At 36.9% G+C, this 18,477-nt stretch overlaps 1 long non-coding RNA gene across 1 annotated transcript in view; it reads right to left on the bottom strand.

Annotated features, from left to right (window-relative positions):
• Positions 1-1,854: 1,854 nt before the first annotated feature.
• The window catches only part of LOC113608254 (uncharacterized), a 264,075-nt gene continuing 247,452 nt past the window's right edge, over positions 1,855-18,477 (bottom strand). Inside the window, exon 3 of the long non-coding RNA XR_003428278.1 lies at positions 1,855-3,159. This is a non-coding gene — a long non-coding RNA (uncharacterized LOC113608254). The remainder of the gene's footprint in view (positions 3,160-18,477) is intronic.

The following is an 18,477-nucleotide window of genomic DNA, read 5'->3' on the forward strand; positions in this document are numbered from 1 at the left end:
ACAACTGGTCTAATGTGTCAATATAAGACCACTGTCACCTTACTGATGTTCTTTAAGGATGCTCTGTCCATTGATGTATGTGGGATGTTAAAGTCCCATGCTATTATTGTATAATTGTCAATTTCTCCCTTCATGTCTGTTAATATTTGCTTTATATATTTAGGTGCTCCTGTATTGGGTGCATATATGTTAATAAGTATAATATACTCTTCTTGTATTGATCCCTATGCCATTATGTAATGCCCTTCTTTGTCTTTTGTTACAAACTTTGTTTTAAAGTCTATTTTGTCTGATTTGAGTATTGCTACCCCTTCTTTCCTGTTGTTTCTATTTGCATGAAATATCTTTTTCCATCTTCTCATTTTCAGTCTGTGTCTTTAGCTCTAAAGTGAGTCTCTTGCAAGCACCATTTAAATGGGTCTTTTTTTTTTTTAATCCAATCAGCCACCCTATGTCTTTTGATTGGAGCATTTTTTTAATCCAATCAGCCACCCTATGTCTTTTGATTGGAGCATTTAGTCCATTGGCATTTAAAATAATTATTGATAGGTATGTACCTATTGCCATTTTGTTACTTGTTTTCTGGTTGTTTTTCTAGTTCTTATCTGGTATTTTCTTCTTTTAATTTCTTCTGGTTTGATGATTTTCTTTATTGGTATGCTTGTGTTCCTTTCTCTCTAGTTTTTGTGTCACTATTGTGGCATTTTGATTTGTGGTTACCATGGGGTTAGTATATGTTGACATATGACTATAGCTACTTGATTTAAGCTGAATAATCATTTAAGTTTAAGCACGTTCTAAAAGATCTGTTTACCCCTTCCCCCACATTTTGTGTTTTTGATGTCATATTTTACAATTTCATGTTTATCTCTTTAGTGATTATTTTAGTTATAGTTGATTTTATGGGTTTTTTTTTTTTTGTCTTTTAATCTTCATACTAGCCTATTTAAGTGGTTGTCCTAGCCTTTACTGTGTATTTGCCTTTACTAGTGGGATTTATTCCTTTCCTATAGGTACTTACCTTTTATTACAGACTTTTTCACTTATAGAAAATCCTTTAACATTTCTTTTAGAGTTGGTTCAGTATTGATGAATATTTTAAATTTTTGCTTTCCTGAAAAGTTCTTTATCTCTCCTTGTATTCTAAGTCATAGTCTTGCTGGGTAGAGTATCCAAGGTTGTATGTTTTTTCCCTTTCAACACATAATATATGTGATGCCACTCCCTTCTGGCCTGCAAAGTTTCTGCAGAAAAATCAGTTTATAATTTTATGGGGTTCCCTTGTACATGGCTCTTTGTGGTTCTCTTGCTGCCTTTAGAATTCCCTCTTTAATACTTGCCATTTTAATTATAATTATGTCTTGATGTGGGTTTGTTTGGGTTCATCTTGTTTGGGACCCTCTGTGCTTCCTGTACCTGGATATCTTGTTTTCCTTCCTCAGGTTTGGGAGGTTTTCAGCCATAATTTCATCAAACATTTTTGACCTCTTTCTCTCTTCTCCTTCTGGGAGCCATGTAATGTGAATTTTAGTATGCTTGATGTTGTCCTAGAGGTCCCTTAAACGCTTCTCTTTTTTTAAAATCTGTTTTTCTTTATGCTGCTCTGTCTGGGTCCAATATTCTATATTCTAGATCATGTATGAGGTCTTCTGTATCACCTAATCTATGTTAATCCCTTCTAGTATGTCTTTCATTTCAGTTATTGTATTTTCAGTTCTGACTGGTTCTTTTTATATTTATCTCTAGTTCTAGTTCTTTGTTTAAATTCTCACTGTGTTCATTTATTCTTTTCCCTAATTTAGTTAGCATTCTTATTTACAATGCTTTGAACTCTTTCTCTGGTGAATTATTTATTTCTGTTTCATTAGTTGTTTTTCCAGCAGTTTTTTCTTCTTCTTCCAATTGAAACAAATTCCCTGTCTTATTTTGCTTAACTTTCTCTGTCTCTATCAAATTAGGTGAAAAAGTCACCTACTGCAGTCTTGAAGGGTTGTTCTTATGTGGGAATATCCCTATACAGTCTGCATGTGCCCAGTGGCTTTGGTGGGAGACATGGATCTGACATGAGCATGAGTCATGTCTTTCCCTAGGGTGCTATCACCTGGCTAGGAGGTAGGGCTGGAGATGGAGTGGCTAGAGCTAGAGCCAGGTATGAGCCAAGGCTTTTCCTCTGCTCAATAGCCAGCACCACCCTATTGGGGATAGGGGTAGGTAGTAAGTTGCTGGAGCAGAAGCCCTGAGGGTGGGTCTAGGCTGGCTCCATTCCCTTTAAGTGTGTGGTCTCTCCCCTCCTAGCACTGGCACCCTCACCCTAGAGAGGAGCAGTGCTGGAGCAAAAGGGGCTGGTGCAGGTGTTTGGCATGGGTTTGAGCGTGGGTTTTGGTGGCCCTGGCTGCTGTCAGGGCCCAGGACCATTTCTGATAGCTGCCTCAGTAAGCATCAGTAATGGCTGCCCTCCCACCAGCTGAGATGCCACTTCAAGCCTGAGTTGCATTGTCCCTCACGATGGAGCCTCTCCCCTTGGCCCCTGTAGCCCTTGCCCTGTGTGGACCTGCATGGTGAAGCAAGTGGGACCAAAGCGGGCACTCAGCTCAGGCTGAGGTGCCTGGGCAGTTGCAGGAAACTGGCCAATGTCCTGTGCAGTTTCAATTCACCCTCTGTACCTTGCGTCGGGAGTAACGAAGCATGCCTGTGTTCCTCATGGGCAGAGTCCAGGCTTCCCACAGCCTTCCTATTAATCTCACCAGCCCTCCAACTAGCCAAGGGGACTTTATCTTCTTGGTGTTAGATTCCAGCACTGGAGAGCCCAATATGTGGCTCAAACCACTCACTCACCAGGGCAGATCTCTGCCTATGTAATCCCCCTCCTGAGTTCCATCTCAGGGGCACAGGTCTTGACTTGATGGCTTCTTTTCCCTTGACACCAATTCCATGTGGGTATTTCTTACAGCCTTGGTTGTAGAAGACTCTTTCTGCCAGTCTCCAGTTAGTTTTCAGTGAGAATTGCTCCACATGTAGATGTATTTTTGATGTGCTCCTGGAGGGAGTTGAGTTCCGTGTCCTCTCACTCCACCAACTTGATTGTGCCCCCTATTTTGATACATCACTTTTACTTCTCAGGTTCTGTTCAAGCTTTGTTGACATGTATTTCTGAAAGGCCTGGGGGTAGGGAACAAAGACTTGTATAGGTACAAAGAAAATGATCTTACAGTGTCCCATTCAGTGTTTGGTGTTATAAGATAGTACAAAGCATCCCTTTGTTTATATGTCCACGTAAAATTTGAGGTGCCTTGAAGTGATTCTGGAGATTTGAAATGATATTCTGTGTAGATCACTCTGTAATATAGATCTCAAAGCTTAGGACCTGGAGTATATGAAACATTTTAGGGAAATATCTGTACATTGAACCCTGAGCATAAGGAAAGAATCATGCTGACTAGATAGGCTACTTTGTCAAGAATCTAGACCAACAAGGTTTGGTACCAAAGTGGGCGCTACTGTTTACTGTGTGACATGGAAAAGATTCAAAAATTATCTGCAAGAGTTTACTGTAATATTAACTCATAACAATGTTACAGGCTTTTCCCGAGGATCAATAGAGGTAGTACATGAGTACAGCATAGAGACAACATGGTTTAATGGTTTGGGGCTCCAGCTCTGGACTGAGGCTGCCAAGATTAAACCCGCTATACTTTCACTTACTAGTTGTGTGACTTTGAGAAAGTGATTTAATCTCTCTGTGCCTGATTTTCTGATCTAGAAACTGAGGATTGTTTTTGTCTTACAGAGATATGAAAATTAAATGAGATAATGCATGTAAAAAGCCAAGGCAGATACTAGAGTATAATGAATGTTCTGTAGATGTATTTCTTTTCTTTTGTTTCATTTTACATATGAAAATCCTTTATGAAAGGAAGGACTTTATTAATGAAAAATATTATTAGTTAAGACATCTATTAATTCTTATTCCAGTCAGGAATATAATGTGCAATATAATACTTTTTGTCACACCCTGATTAGAAAATATTTTCTCTAAATACTTTTTTTTTAAGTACAAAAATGCATTTAGAATGAGTTTCAAAGGAAGAGTTTCTATTTAAATTTAATGTGATGCAACCACAGGTTTTCTTTTTGGCAACATCTTATTTCATTTTTAGCTTTCACTTAATTCCTTATACTTTATTTTGTGGATTCATTACTATGCAAATACATATGCACTATATTCAAGTACATGCTTTGAGGATTATGTTACGTTATATCATTTCACAAGTAAACAGCTTGCATCCAGTTTTCTCAAATTACAAGTGTTTTATATAGGTTGATATAAGTTACTGAGTCCAGTCAATAACCAAGATCTTTCCTGTGAACTAGGAAAGCACTATACTAATTCTCCACAGGTATTAATGGTAAAAACTTTGTAAAATATCAATTACATTACTAAAAAGATGTATATTGGCTACTGATTTGCATAAAAATATAGCTTAAAATCAACTGAAAATCTATATTATAAGATTATTATGATTGTTCTGATTTTTCAGTTTATAAATTAACTTAAGTTCTCCTTTCTTCATCCTGGTGTTGTTTTTGTGCCGTTTTAAATTATTTGGTAATATCCCCAGATTGTATAAAATAGAAAAGAATTAGAAATGAAAGAAATAATGTTAAAAGCCATTTCATTTTTTACTTTCATCAGGACAGATAAAATGTTGGAAGGGAAAGAGCTAAAACAAATTGTTTTAAAGACTTAATTATTGATTTCATCTTTCAAAGCTTTAGGTAAAGAGGTGTTCAGAAGAGATAGTTATTCAGCCACTTATTCTGAAGCAAAAAAATAGGTTATTTTGCCTTCATTGACAAGACTTCAAATATTAAACACCAGCATATTGAGATTTCTCAGATAGCTCAAAGTTTATTAGAATAGAATGGAATAAAATAAGTCAGAATATGTAAGACGTGTTCTCTTTAGCTAAATAGCAATTAAGTCTTATGAATTACTTTCAAACTGAGTCTTAGTTTCAAACCAAGACTGGCAACATATTTAAAATTAAATAGTTCTGTGGTGATTCTTTTTAATCCTAACAATATGAAGAAATACCAGCATATATTTAAAGTATTTAAAAGATCTTACTGTGTGGACTTTTACTGACTCCTTTTGCCCATTATTGAGAACAGTGTCAGGCACATACTAAATGCCCATTAAATATTTGTCTAATTGAATGAATGTTATTCTTAATAATATTAGGAGTTTTTTGCTTGGGGCTTTTTGTTTATTTGTTTTGTTGTTGTTGAATTTAACCCAGTAAGAATTTACATTCCAGGGAACAGAAATATCTATAAAACTAAATGAGATGATACCACCTATCATTGAAATGTTTCCTCTTTTTGGGTTTCCTTTCCTGTACACACACATAGTACAGCTGTTATTACTACTATTGATAGTAACCTTCAGTTTTCTTTTGCTATGTGAGTAGTGAGCTAAATACTTCACCACAGTTACCTGATTTCATGTTCAAGCTCAGTTTGGGGGATGTTTATATGCAGTATAAATCAGAACACCTTAAATAATTATAAGTAACCTGGTAATATTATCTGTGCTAAACTTAAATGTTTCATACATACATTTTTGTAAATGCCTGGAAAATTAAAACTTAGGGAAGTTATATACTGAATTGTGTCCCTCTTCACAAAATTCCTATGTTGAAACTGTAAATCCTAATACCTCAGAATATGACCATATGACATAGTGTATTTACAGAAGTAATTAGATTAAAATAAGGTCATTAGGGTAGGCCTTAATCCAATATGTCTAACGTCATTAAAAGAAGAGGAGATTTGGACACATAGACGCATACAGGGAAGAGTAAGTGAAGACACAGGGAGAAGATGGCCATCTCTAAGCCAAGGAGAGAGTCTTGGAACAGATCCTTCCCTTATGGCTGTCAGAAAGAACCAACTCTGCTGACACTTTGATCTCAAACTTCTAGCTTCCAGGCCTGTGAGAAAATAAATTTCTGTTGTTTAGCTACCCAGTCTGTGGCACTTTGTTACAGCAGCCCTAGTAAACTAAAACAGAAATAAATGTCATTATATAAATGACTCATGTTTAAATTTTTCATTTTCTTATAGTGTTTTCTCTTCCTTAACCTAGTTCCAGATTAAGGAAGCTGATAGAATACCGCTTTTTTGTTCCAGTGTGTAGAATTTTCCATTTTTTCTGACTTTCTGCTCAGTTACTGGCAGATCTATGCAAAGTTAATGTGATGGCAGTGGCTTGCACATACAGTAAGTGACATTATCAAGGAGTCAATAAAATGACACAGTTTTTTCAAATGTAATACCAATTTTGGGATATAAGAACATTGTTAATACAATAGAAGAACCATTAGCACATACAACAGCTTTGCTTTATTAACATCACTGTTCATGTTAGCAATTTTGATCTAATTTAAGTGATGTCCCCATTATGGTGGCAAATTGTGTTTTCATTAATACAGTGGAAAAGCCATTAATATGAAAATTGCTCATTCAGAATCATATTAGTGAAGTGCTTATCTTATTATCACCAAGCCAATTCTAACCTAGGTGCTAATAAGCAATCTGAGTTGAAGCATCCCATAGCAAAGGCATCATCATACTGCTTTAGGAGGCTCTTATTGGCTTTCTTATGGTTTCTTGAAACCTTTTACTGCATTATTTAAAAAGTTATGTAAATTAATGTCAACACTGTTGTTAGTTTATTTCTGAATCTTATTCTATAAATTTTATATAAAGACACATACATCCTACAACTTCACATTTGGATATCCTAATTACATCCCTGTGTATCTTCAGAATATTAATAAGTAGTGTGTATAGGTTTGGGTTCCTTTGTTTTAAGCAACAGAATATAACTACCTTATGCAAAGAAACATACTGAAATGGCTATGTGGGAGTTCACAGAATAAACAGGTGGGACTTGCTTAGAATTAGGAACAGATTTCTAGAGGGCTCTAGAAAGTGAACCAGACCAATGATCATTCTAGCAACAATGGTTGGGTCAGTTTGCTCTGTCAGAATGAATATTTTCATCCTTCCTCCTGTTTTTGTATCAATCCACAGGCCTCAAGTCCTGTGGCAGATAACCTGAATAACTTAGCTTAGGTTCTGCGTCTGGCTGCCTGTTATACTAGGGTAACCGGGAGGGTCTGTTTACTTTTGTATCTATCCTGTAAGACCACACGAAATATGGGAGAGGAAATCTTACCCCACTAATAACTGTGGTGCTATTGAGAAAGAAGTAATTGGAATGTAGTCAAAAACATCCCACTGTAGTTATCAAATATATGATGAGTATTCTACCTTATAGGGAAACTGTGGTAGACATTACTTCTACTCATAATTACCTGGCTCTCTGAAACTTTCATCCTCTGGAATCACGGCCATATGAGTTGTTTCAGCCAAGGATATGTGAGCAAATGTGAGGTGTGTTTCACAACTCCATCTCAATTTTTAATTACCGGTGCTCAACTCCTCAATTTTCCTTTCGCTACCACTAAAACCAACAACCTTGCAGATGGTAAAGCCTCTGTCAGCTGGGGTCCTAGAAAGCAGCAATGTAAAGTAGAGGTCTTCACTAAAGGTAGTAACATACAACAAAAACAAAAAACAAACATTGTCAAAGTCACAGATATATTGTGGGTTTTGTTACCCAGCCTATCCTGGGGACATATGTGGTATGGCAGAAGGAATGTAAATATTGTTAAAATATAAGCTCTGATTGTTATTGAATATGTGACCCTGGGGAATTTTTAAAATTTCTCTGTGTATCTCTTTCTTCATTTATAAAGTGGGAGAATAGTTACCAACAGCATGGGTAGGATGTTATGACATTACCTACAGCCTACAGAGTAAGAAGAAAAGAAGGCTAAAGTCAGAACACTGGGAAATATCAGTAAAGTAGTAGGAAAAATTAGTTGTTTAAGGAGACTGGAGATGAACAACTAGAGAGTTAAGAGTAAAACTAAGAGAGGAGAGCTACAGAATAAGAGAAAAATGCTTCAGAAACAACAAGGTATGAAATATGTCCATAATATGACAACTAAGAGATAATCGATGACTTTATCAATAGCAATAGACTACTTTGTATTTGTTCCAAGAGGGTACGAGGTACTTTATATTAAAATATTAAGTAAGAACTAAGCACACCATGAAAACAGGGAAAATGGAAAATATTTAAGTTGTAGTGGGGGAGGGGAGGGAAAGCATACAAACGAAGGAAACCTGAGACTATAACTTATCAAGAATATCTCTGAGCATTTTGATAAACCTGTTAAAAAAGAAACATGATGCATCACAATGAGTCGTATAAGTAAAACAAGATAAATTTTGTGGAACTATTTTCACACAGATCTCTCCCATAGGGACCCTAAAGTAACTTAAAAGATGGTGACCTTCTCAAGCAGTTGTTTGCCACATGACTTACTTCCACTGTTCCAAAATTTGTGTGCTAAATAGAAATCAGCATTATGTGGTAGCATTTCAGTGAAATGCCTATAATCGTATAAGGTTCCAATTCTTGGAGAATTTAGAGATTTGTTGAACTAACTATGCTAAACACTAAGATGCGTTTGACATTAAAAAAATGTTTTAAGTTAGTTTTCAGCATCTCCAGAATGAATTTGGATCTTGTCTTGGCCAGATAACTTAGTTATTCTGAAAAAAATACATCAATTTCTTACACCAAAATCTGTGTTAAAAATTCCTAAAACCTTCCCATTTATACATTGCACCATAGTTGGGTTAAGAACTTTAATGAATTCCTCCCTGATAGATAATGGTCTTGGGAACACCATGTTTTCTGACTCATTTTCTCCATTTCTATGATGGGAAAAAAATTCCAATCTCTTTTGAATAAAAGATCAAGTACACTCCCTGAGTATAAATTACCCAGTCTTTAAGAGTATAAATTCAATCATGAGGAAATGCATTAGACCACCTATAACTTCTTATGCCTCATGTCCTTTAAAAGAGAGCTAATTTATAATAGTTTGTGATTGTTCTATAATTTCTTTTGAACAAACTTAAATTTTTTTTCTCTATACTTCAATACAATCTCTTCATCCCCTTAAAGGATTTAGTTTTGGATTAAAATCTTCCAGGTGTGTGTGTGTGTGTTGCATTGAGTTAATAGCAGTGCTACAATATACTTTATGAAAGTGAAAAAGAGAAATAGTTACCTTTTACTTTCCCACGACAGTATGAATTAAGTGAAATGTGTCCCTCTGTGTATTTATTTCCAACTTAGATTGGAGTTCTTTCATCTTTTGTATCATGTGTACACATATCGCATGGTATGTAATGAGGCTGATCCAACCAATCAACCTTTTTAGACGTACACTGTGTTTTCAATGCAGGCACTGTAAGGGAGCAGGATTTCAGCTTGGAACCTTGATTAGGATCATCCCAGGGTGGGGGCCAATCACTATGTCAAGTGTTGGGACTTTATTGCTGGTCACTGAAGGAGATGGTCATGTAGACCCTGTGATCTTAAGATTTTCCCTTCTCTTTTAGGGGACAGATGTGTCATCCAAGTCCCAGGAATAATGGGGTACATAAACTACAGATCAGGGGCAGCTGTGTTCAGAAAGATTAAGTCCACATCAGCATCATATCCAGTGTATTCTAGACCACCCACAGGTCATTCTTTCCTTCCCCCTCTCTGGATTGCCTCCAAGTATATTTTTTAATGAGATTTTCATTGAATTTTAAATCAACATGCCAACTTAAAGAGAGAGCAGATAGTAAAAAAATGTAATGGAATTACAAAGTGGAAAGTATAATAGTCATTGGCTGTTGAAATTAGATTTTATTACTAGGTTTATTTTTTGTAGGAGGCAAAAGATATGGTATATGTTCTTATTTTGAAATTACAGTAAAATATTAACCAACTTTCAGGGGGCAGGGTAGAGGAGCATATTTTCAGTTAATGTCCTGTTGCCCAGTAAAGATTATCTTTTCCTTTAGGCAGTATGTTACTGTTTGATGGGATTTTTTGTTTGTTTGTTTTGTTTAGTTTTTTTAGCTGTTGCTGTTATTATCCCTTGGTGAATGTTTCCCATCCAGGATTTAGCCTATTATTCCTGAGGACAGGTATTCAAATCTCTGCTTACTTTAAGCATAGATACATTGGAGCTTTTTTACTCCTCTTGGATTTTCTCACCAACTTCCTAAAAATTGGGAATTCAGCATGTCCTGCTCTTTTCAGTCCTATAGCAGAAAATTACCAGCAAAACTGGTTACTGGAAAGACATATGGTTCACAAGCTATTAAACTTCAAGCTGAGGTTTCCTGAGAGTTTCTTTCAAGATTCTTGATAGTAACGTTTGCCTAAGTTTATTGAAACTCTTCCATTATTATCTCCTGGATAAAAGTATATCCTTCTACTACAGATAACATTACTGGATAGTTTTGCAAAAATAGAAGCTGCCTTTATCAGTTTCTTTAATTGAGTGTTTATTATCTACAGAGACCAAATTTCAGAACTACGGAAGAATACAATATCCAAACAAGTTTGTTGGAGAGGGAAAAATGCAGTCCTATTGATCCTTAGGATTAGAAAATAATTTATTAAAATGTGAGTGGTTGTGTATTTGGGTGTCTGCTCATTGAAGCTCTTTTAAGTAGGTTTTTTTTTTTTTAAAGACATAGCTTTTTCTGTGTGTGGACTAGCTTCTGAACTTTCCAACTTAAATTATATTGTTTTCAGGCTTTTTTTTTACCATAAACTTTGTTGTTGTGTCTCCTGTTATGCCTCCTGTTACTTTTTCTGATTCTATATACCTTCATTAAATACTTTGGTCACCCACATAATAACAGAATCAGACTCAGGGCAAGGATTTAAGAGTAAGAAGTTCATTTTGGAGGTGATTTCGGGAGCAATGGTAGGAAAGTAGGAATTAGGAAAGTGAGATATGAAAGGGAAATAAGCCAAAAAAGGATGAATTAAAGAACCAGATACTGTCATTGACTGGGGCTAAATCCTGTTGGGGATGTCAGGGAGATGGAATAGAAGTGCTTCAGAGTTGTTTCACTCCAATGGTGTGGAATTTGTATTCAAGAATCCCTAACGAGCAAATAGAATCCCTAACGAGCAAACACAATCCCTAATCAACCTGTCAATGGTTTTGCTGCTACTTTCTCAGTCACATGTTGGGTAGGTTTCTTTTATATTGGAAGAATATCCTAGAAGATGCAACTTGAACTGGCTTAAGCAATAAGGATTTTTTTTTTTTTTTTTTTTTTTCCGTATGAGGGCCTCTCACTGTTGTGGCCTCTCCCGTTGTGGAGCACAGGCTCCGGACGCGCAGGCTCAGCGGCCATGGCTTACGGACCCAGCCACTTTGCGGCATGTGGGATCTTCCCGGACCGGGGCACGAACCTGTGTCCCCTGCATTGGCAGGCAGACTCTCAACCACTGCACCACCAGGGAAACCCAGGATTTTTTTTTTTTTAATCACAAAACTAAAATGTGCTATGAGAGTTCTAACTTCAGGTATGGGTGAAGTGCAGTAAGCCACAGTTGTTCTTCAGTGGACCACTGGGATGGAAAGCACCAAATTAGGTTAGACCTATTTTTAAGTGTTAATAGAGGTAAGAAAGGGTCAGAAGGAATACAGTGGCCCACTGAAGAACAACTCTGGCTTCCAAATTCTCTCTATCCCCAATTTGGAATAGTGTAGTCACGTCTAGGGTTTTATTTTAACTATTTGGGGGAATAAAGATTTTTTTACGCTAATTCGAAGCTGTGAGTATAATGCCTAGAACTCATGGTTGCCATCTTGGCACTGTAAGGAGATAGTCTATCTGAGACAGACACTGTCACTGACAAATAGGATGGTCTTACTCTCTAGACCCAAGTCATGAACCTACCCTGGCAGTGATTGGGTGTGTAGGGGGCAGTAAGGGAAAGTAAAGTGGGGTGGAGTCTAGCTGTTCCAGAGATCATGGATTGAGATGGGGAGCAGGGGTCAGTTCGAGTTGTATTTTCTATCATTTGATTCTCCAGATGAAAATCAAGGGGCATTTATGAAAAGAAGACAGTATGGATTCTGACTAGCATAGTAAGTGTCTGTCTATCTAAGAGTAGAGCCAAGAGACGGGAGAGCAAAGTATGAAGGTTGATAAACATAAAATAAGTCCTTGAGTAAATGCAGTAAGTGTCTGTCTGTGCAATAGAGCATATCCCACCACGGGTTTTGACTGTCTATCCCCAATTTGGAAATGGTCCCCACAAACAAACCTCTCAGTAGGTTCCCTAGCCCACAATTGGGATTTGTACACTCCCCAAATTATAACTCCCATTTTGGGCTGTTTAAGAACACATCATTGTCAATACATTAAAAAAAGACTGATAATTCTATAACTTTTAAGTTATATTAAATTTAAACCAAGCACCAGAAGCTACCTACCCGTGTGTGAATTACTTCTACTCACAAAGTGATACCTAAGTTCAAAAACAATTCCTGTAGAAAATTGTTTTCCAGTGGGTTAGGTGGTTTTTCAATGAAATTAAAAGGAACTTGAGAATTGTTTTTATTTATAAATAGTCTAAAAAGTTCTTCAAATAGAGAATTTCCTAAATGTCTATCAGGTGTTATGTATTACTCCCCACATCTTCATGCTATAGTAATATCATTAGTCAAGCCATCATTTAAGATTTATAAACTTAAATCCCTATCACAGAATCTGGTAAACTCAGTGTCTCACAGTATCTTTGGAGTTTCTGGGGAGTAACAAGTATCATTGACTTGAACACTTCATTGCTGTTGACTCATTCCCTGATCCTGGGTGAATTCCTTTTCCTTTGCTTTGCATCTCACTTCTTGTTTATGACACCTCTGCTGGACTGTGACCCAGTTTCTTCATTTCCTGAAGTACCACACAAGGCTGAGGAAATAGCAGAATTCTGCTAAGTTTAGGGCAGACATTCTCAAACTTGAGCACACATTATAATCCTCTGGTGGGCTTGCTGAACCCAGATTTCTGAGCCCCATCCCCAGAATTTCTGGTTCTCCTGAGAACTGGCATTTCTAACAAGGTCCTGCATAATGCTGGGGCTGCTGGTCAGAGGATCACACTTTGAGAACTGCTTGTTTACAGTAATAAGGCAGAGTCAGGGGAGGGTTGCATTACTATGCATGTAACATAAAATTGAAAAATTAGACTTTCTAATTTTAAAAGTCCTCAACCATATCCACCTTCAGGAATTTCTCAGTAGTCGTATTCTAAGTAGGGAACAAGTCTTCTCAATCTTTTCTCTCCTTCCCTCCTTCCCTGGTTCCTTTACACCTCTCTAAAGCACTGGCTTGGGAAACCCAGAACTCCTCTTACTTTATTATATAAAACACTTGAGTTATTGTCATCTTTTGGCTCAAACCTGGTCTTTCCAGGCCAAGCCTCTGGGCGATTGATTTTTCTGAACTATTTTGCTAAACAAAGAAGGTTCTTTCCTATTTACATATTTCTGTGACTGGCTCTTCAACTAATAGTTTTAGTCTCTCAAGTATATTATATTTTGTAATAGATTTATGAAACAGAAAGCAAAAGTTCCTAAAAATTCAAGTCCTCGGTGTGTCTTTAGCTAGTTTAGAAATTTTTATTTTCATTGCATGTATCATTTATTGTATGGCTATGGTCATGATAATAAATATTGACTAAATTAACAGATACATGAATTAATAAAATTTTTTTATATTGAAATATAGTTGATTGACAATGTTGTGTTATGTTCAGGTGTACAGCAAAGAGATTCAGTTACACATGTGCCTATTGTTTTCAAATTATTTTGCCATTTAGGTTATTACAGAATATTGAGCAGCGTTTCCTGTGCTATAGAGTAGGTCCTTGTTGGTTGTCTTTTTTTTTTTTTTTTTTTTGCGGTATGAGGGCCTCTCACTGTTGTGGCCTCTCCTGTTGTGGAGCACAGGCTCCGGACGCACAGGCTCAGTGGCCATGGCTCACGCGCCTAGCCGCTCCGTGGCATGCGGTATCTTCCCGGACCGGGGCACGAACCCGTGTCCCCTGCATCGGCAGGCGGACCCCCAACCACTGTGCCACCAGGGAGGCCCTGGTTGCCTATTTTAAATATAGCAGTATGTATATGTAAATCACAAACTCCCAATCTATCCCTCCCTCACAGCCTTACCCCTGGTAACCATAAATTCGTTCTATAAGTCAGTGAGTCTGCTTCTGCTTTGTAAGTTCATTTGTATCATTTTTTCTTTAGATTTAACATATATGCAATATCATATGATATTTGTCTTTCTCTGACTTACTTTACTTAGTGTGATAATCTCCAGGTCCATCCATGTTGCTGCAAATGGCATTATTTCATTCTTTTTTATGGCTGAGTAATATTCCATTGTATATATGTACCACATCTTCTTTATCCATTCATCTGTTGATGGACATTTTGGTTGTTTCCATGTCTTGGCTATGTAAATAGTACTGCTGTGAACACTGGGGTGCATGTATCTTTTCAAAGTATGGTTTTCTGCGTATATATGCCCAGGAGTGGGATTGCTGGGTCATATGGTAGCTCTAGTTTTAGTTTTTGAAGGAACATCTATACTGTTCTCCATAATGGTTGTAACAATTTACATTCCCACCAACAGTGTAGAAGGGTTCCCTTTGCTCCACATACATTTACTGTTTGTAGACTTCTTGATGATGGCCATTCTGACCGGTGTGAGGTGGTACCTCATTGTAGTTTTGATTTGCATTTCTCTAATAATTAGCAATGTTGAGCATCTTTTCATGTGCCTCTTGGCCATCTGTATGTCTTCTTTGGAGAAATGTCTATTTAGGTCTTCTTCCCATTTTTCAATTTGGTTGTTTTTAATTTTTTTTTTTTTTTTGATACTGATCCACATGAGCTGTTTATAGATTTTGGAGATTAATCCTTTCTCGGTCGCATCCTTTGCAAATATTTTCTCCCATTCTATGGGTGGTCTTTTCATTTACTTTTTGGTTTTCTTTGCTGTGCAAAACCTTTTGAGTTTAATTAGGGTCCCATTTGTTTATTTTTGTTTTTATTTCCATTACTGTAGGAGATGGATTGGAAAAGATCTTGCTACAATTTATGTCAGAGAGGGTTCTGCCCATGTTTTCTTCTAAAAGTTTTATAGTATCTGGTCTTACATTTAAGTCTTTAATCCATTTTGAGTTTATTTTTGTGTATGGTGTAAAAGAATGTTCTATTTTCATTATTTTACATGTAGTTATCCAGTTTTCACAGCACCACTTATTGAAGAGACAGTCTTTTCTTCATTGTATAGTCTTGCCTCCTTTGTTGTAGATTGTTTGATCATAGGTGCATGGGTTTATTTCTGGGCTTTCTATCCTCTTCTATTGATCTATATTTCTGTTTTTGTGCCAGTACCACACTGTTTTGATGACTGTAGCTTTGTAGTATAGTGTGACGTCAGGGAGCCTGATTCCTCCAGCTCCATTTTTCTTGCTCAAGAGTGCTTTGGCTATTCGGGGTCTTTTGTGTTTCCATATAGATGTTAAGATTTTTTTGTTCTAGTTCTGTGAAAAATGCCATTGGTAATTTGATAGGGATTGCACTGAATCTGTAGATTGCCTTTGGTGGTATAGTCATTTTGACAATATTGATTCTTCCAAACCAAGAACATGGTGTATCTTTCCATCCGTTTGTGTCATCTTCAATTTCTCTCATCAGCATCTTACAGTTTTCTGCATACAGATCTTTTGCCTCCTTAGGTAGGTTTATTCCTAGGTATTTTATTCTTTTTGATGTGATGGTAAATGGGATTTAAAAAAAAATTTTCTCTTTCTGATCTTTCGTTATTGTATAGACATTCAAGAGAGTTCTTGCTTCTGCTGTCTGCCCCCTGGTGAATGAGGCTGGTCTACGAGGCTTGTGTAGGCTTCCTGATGGAAGGAACTGGTTCCTGCCCACTGGTAAGTAGACCTGGGTCTTGTCCCTCTGGTGGGTTGTGCTGTGTCAAGGGGTGTGTTTAGTGGGCAGCTGTGTGCTCAGGAAGACTGCTGTGTTCCCGCCCTGTTGGTTGTTTGGCCTGAGGCATCCCAGTAATGGAGCCTACAGGCTGTTGGGTGGGGCCAGGTCTTAGTGAGAAAATGGCAGCCTCCAAGAGTACTCCCCAGAAGTACCGCCACCAGTGTCTTTGTCCCTGCAGTGAACCACAGCCACCCCTTGCCTCTGCAGAAGATCCGTAATACCAGCAGATAGGTTTGGCCCAGGCTTTTATGAGGTCACTGCTTTCTGCCCTGGGTCCTGGTGTGCTTGAGAACTTGTGTGCACCCTCAAAGAGTGGAGCTTCTGTTTCCCCCACTCCTATGGAATTCCCAAGATCAGACCCCACTGGCCTTCAAAGCCAGATTCTCTGGGGGCTCCTCCTTCCATTGCCAGACCCCCAGGCTAAGGAGCCTGATGGGCTCAGAACTTTCACTCCTATGGGAGAACTTCTGTGATATAATTATTTTCCAGTTTGTGGGTTGCCCACCCAGCAGGTATGCGATTTGATTTTATCATGATTGTGCCCCTCCTACTGTCTTATTGTGGCTTCTTGTCTTTGGATGTACGATATCTTTTGTGGCAGGTTCCAGCATTTTTTTTTTTGTTTTTGGATGGTTGTTCACCAGTTAGTTGTGATTGTGGCATTTTTGTGAGAAGAGGTGAGCTCATGTCCTTCTACTCTGCCATCTTGTCTCTGGCCTGTTCTAAAGAACCTATATACAAATTTTTGATATTACAACTTACAGTTAACATGGATAATACAATGTTTGTTCAGAGTGAAAGAGGCAGAATACTGAAATGATATTTCCTCATTTTCAAGGCTGTCCTGATTGGAAGGCAGGGTGACATTATTATTAAACCTAGGCTACTAAACCAGACTACCAGGGTTCAAATTTAGCTCTGCAACTTTATAGCTGTGTGAACTCAAGAAAGTTACTTACGCTTCTTGGTCTTTTTGTTTTCTCCTAAAGAATATTCATGATTGTAGTACATTCATTATAGGGTCATTGTATGATTAAATGAAGATCTAATACATACATGTAAAGCCCTTAAACTAGTGGCTGGTGTATCATGAGTACTTCATAAATATCAATTCCTCTTATTATGAGGAACTTCTACTTCTAACAAATATTATTATTTCTGTTTCTACTATATTATTCAGTTGTAACCTTTGTGGGAGAATTTTTACTTTGGCAGAAAAGAAAGTCCTGCATTTACGTAGAACTCTCTAAGAACATACTACTGAATATGTAGGTCAGGTACCAGAAATATTGGAGTCCCTCAAATTCTATTAATGGCCTCCCTAACTCAACATGGAATTAGGAAAATTTCAGCATTAAAGATTTTTTTTCAAGTTGCACTTTCCATCAAATTGCAGTTGTCTGAGTTGAATATTTACTTTACGAAGACCTAAGATAAATTATAAAGTATGCTAAACTCTTATAAAATTTACTTTCTGCAATAAGGGATAGCATTACAGGTCATCACAAGAGAGTGATATTGCATTGCTGATTTTTTTAAAGATAAGAAATGCCTTAAATAGTATCAGAGGCTAATTTTATATGGTTTCAAGAGACTTGTGCCAACTGGTGTGTTTATGTACATCGTCAGTGTAATCAGTATCATTGCTATCACCCTGTTTCTCTATATAGAGCAGGCAACTGGTAACTTTTATCCCTATAATTTGTATCCTCCTCCTGCACTTGTCAGTTAATTTGTTCATTTCCAATTTTGGTAGATTCTCCAATAATGCATGCTGGCTCAAACCCGTTTTGTAAGCATATTTTTCAAGGTAAAATAGCATTTTGTTTTCATTTTCATCAAAAAGAAAAACAGTAGGAAACGTTTTTTACATCACTCTAAGTTTTTACAATCCAAATTTTAGGGATGAGCAGTGAGATTATCGCTTTGGCTTATCTCTTCTCTTTTTTATGGGCATTGTCTTCCTTCCCACATATATAAACATATAAAAAAATACATGTTCAAACTATTTTCTTGTACTCTGAAATAATACTGGTCATCAGTGTTAGCAATTTCCTTGTGATAAGAGATCAAAGTTTTTTTACATGTTCTAAATAGTTTACTATGAAAAAGATATCTGATGCGTTTTACAACAGCACTTAATTTTTATATGTAAAATAACTAAGAAAGTGCTCGTTACCTGTCAATTCTATACCAGGTAAGTGATGCAAAACCAATAATCACTTAATATCTTTAGAATCTCTTAATGTTTTACTTTCATTTTTGCAGGCTGTGGAAAGCTAAGTAAGCTATTTTCTTTCTTTTATAAATTGTAGCAAACTATCAAAGGTTTTAATGAAGGTGAGAGATCTTTGTTGGTGGTGGTGGTGGTAGTAGTAGATCTTTTTAAAGAAAATTACTTTTTACAAAGTTTATGCTGATTGGGACCAGAGCATATTAATTGCTGTTAAATATTT

The sequence above is a fragment of the Aethalodelphis obliquidens genome, unplaced genomic scaffold (assembly GCF_003676395.1).
Source record: "Aethalodelphis obliquidens isolate GAN/ISIS:26980383/991018 unplaced genomic scaffold, ASM367639v1 scaffold52, whole genome shotgun sequence".
Taxonomy (NCBI): domain Eukaryota; kingdom Metazoa; phylum Chordata; class Mammalia; order Artiodactyla; family Delphinidae; genus Aethalodelphis; species Aethalodelphis obliquidens.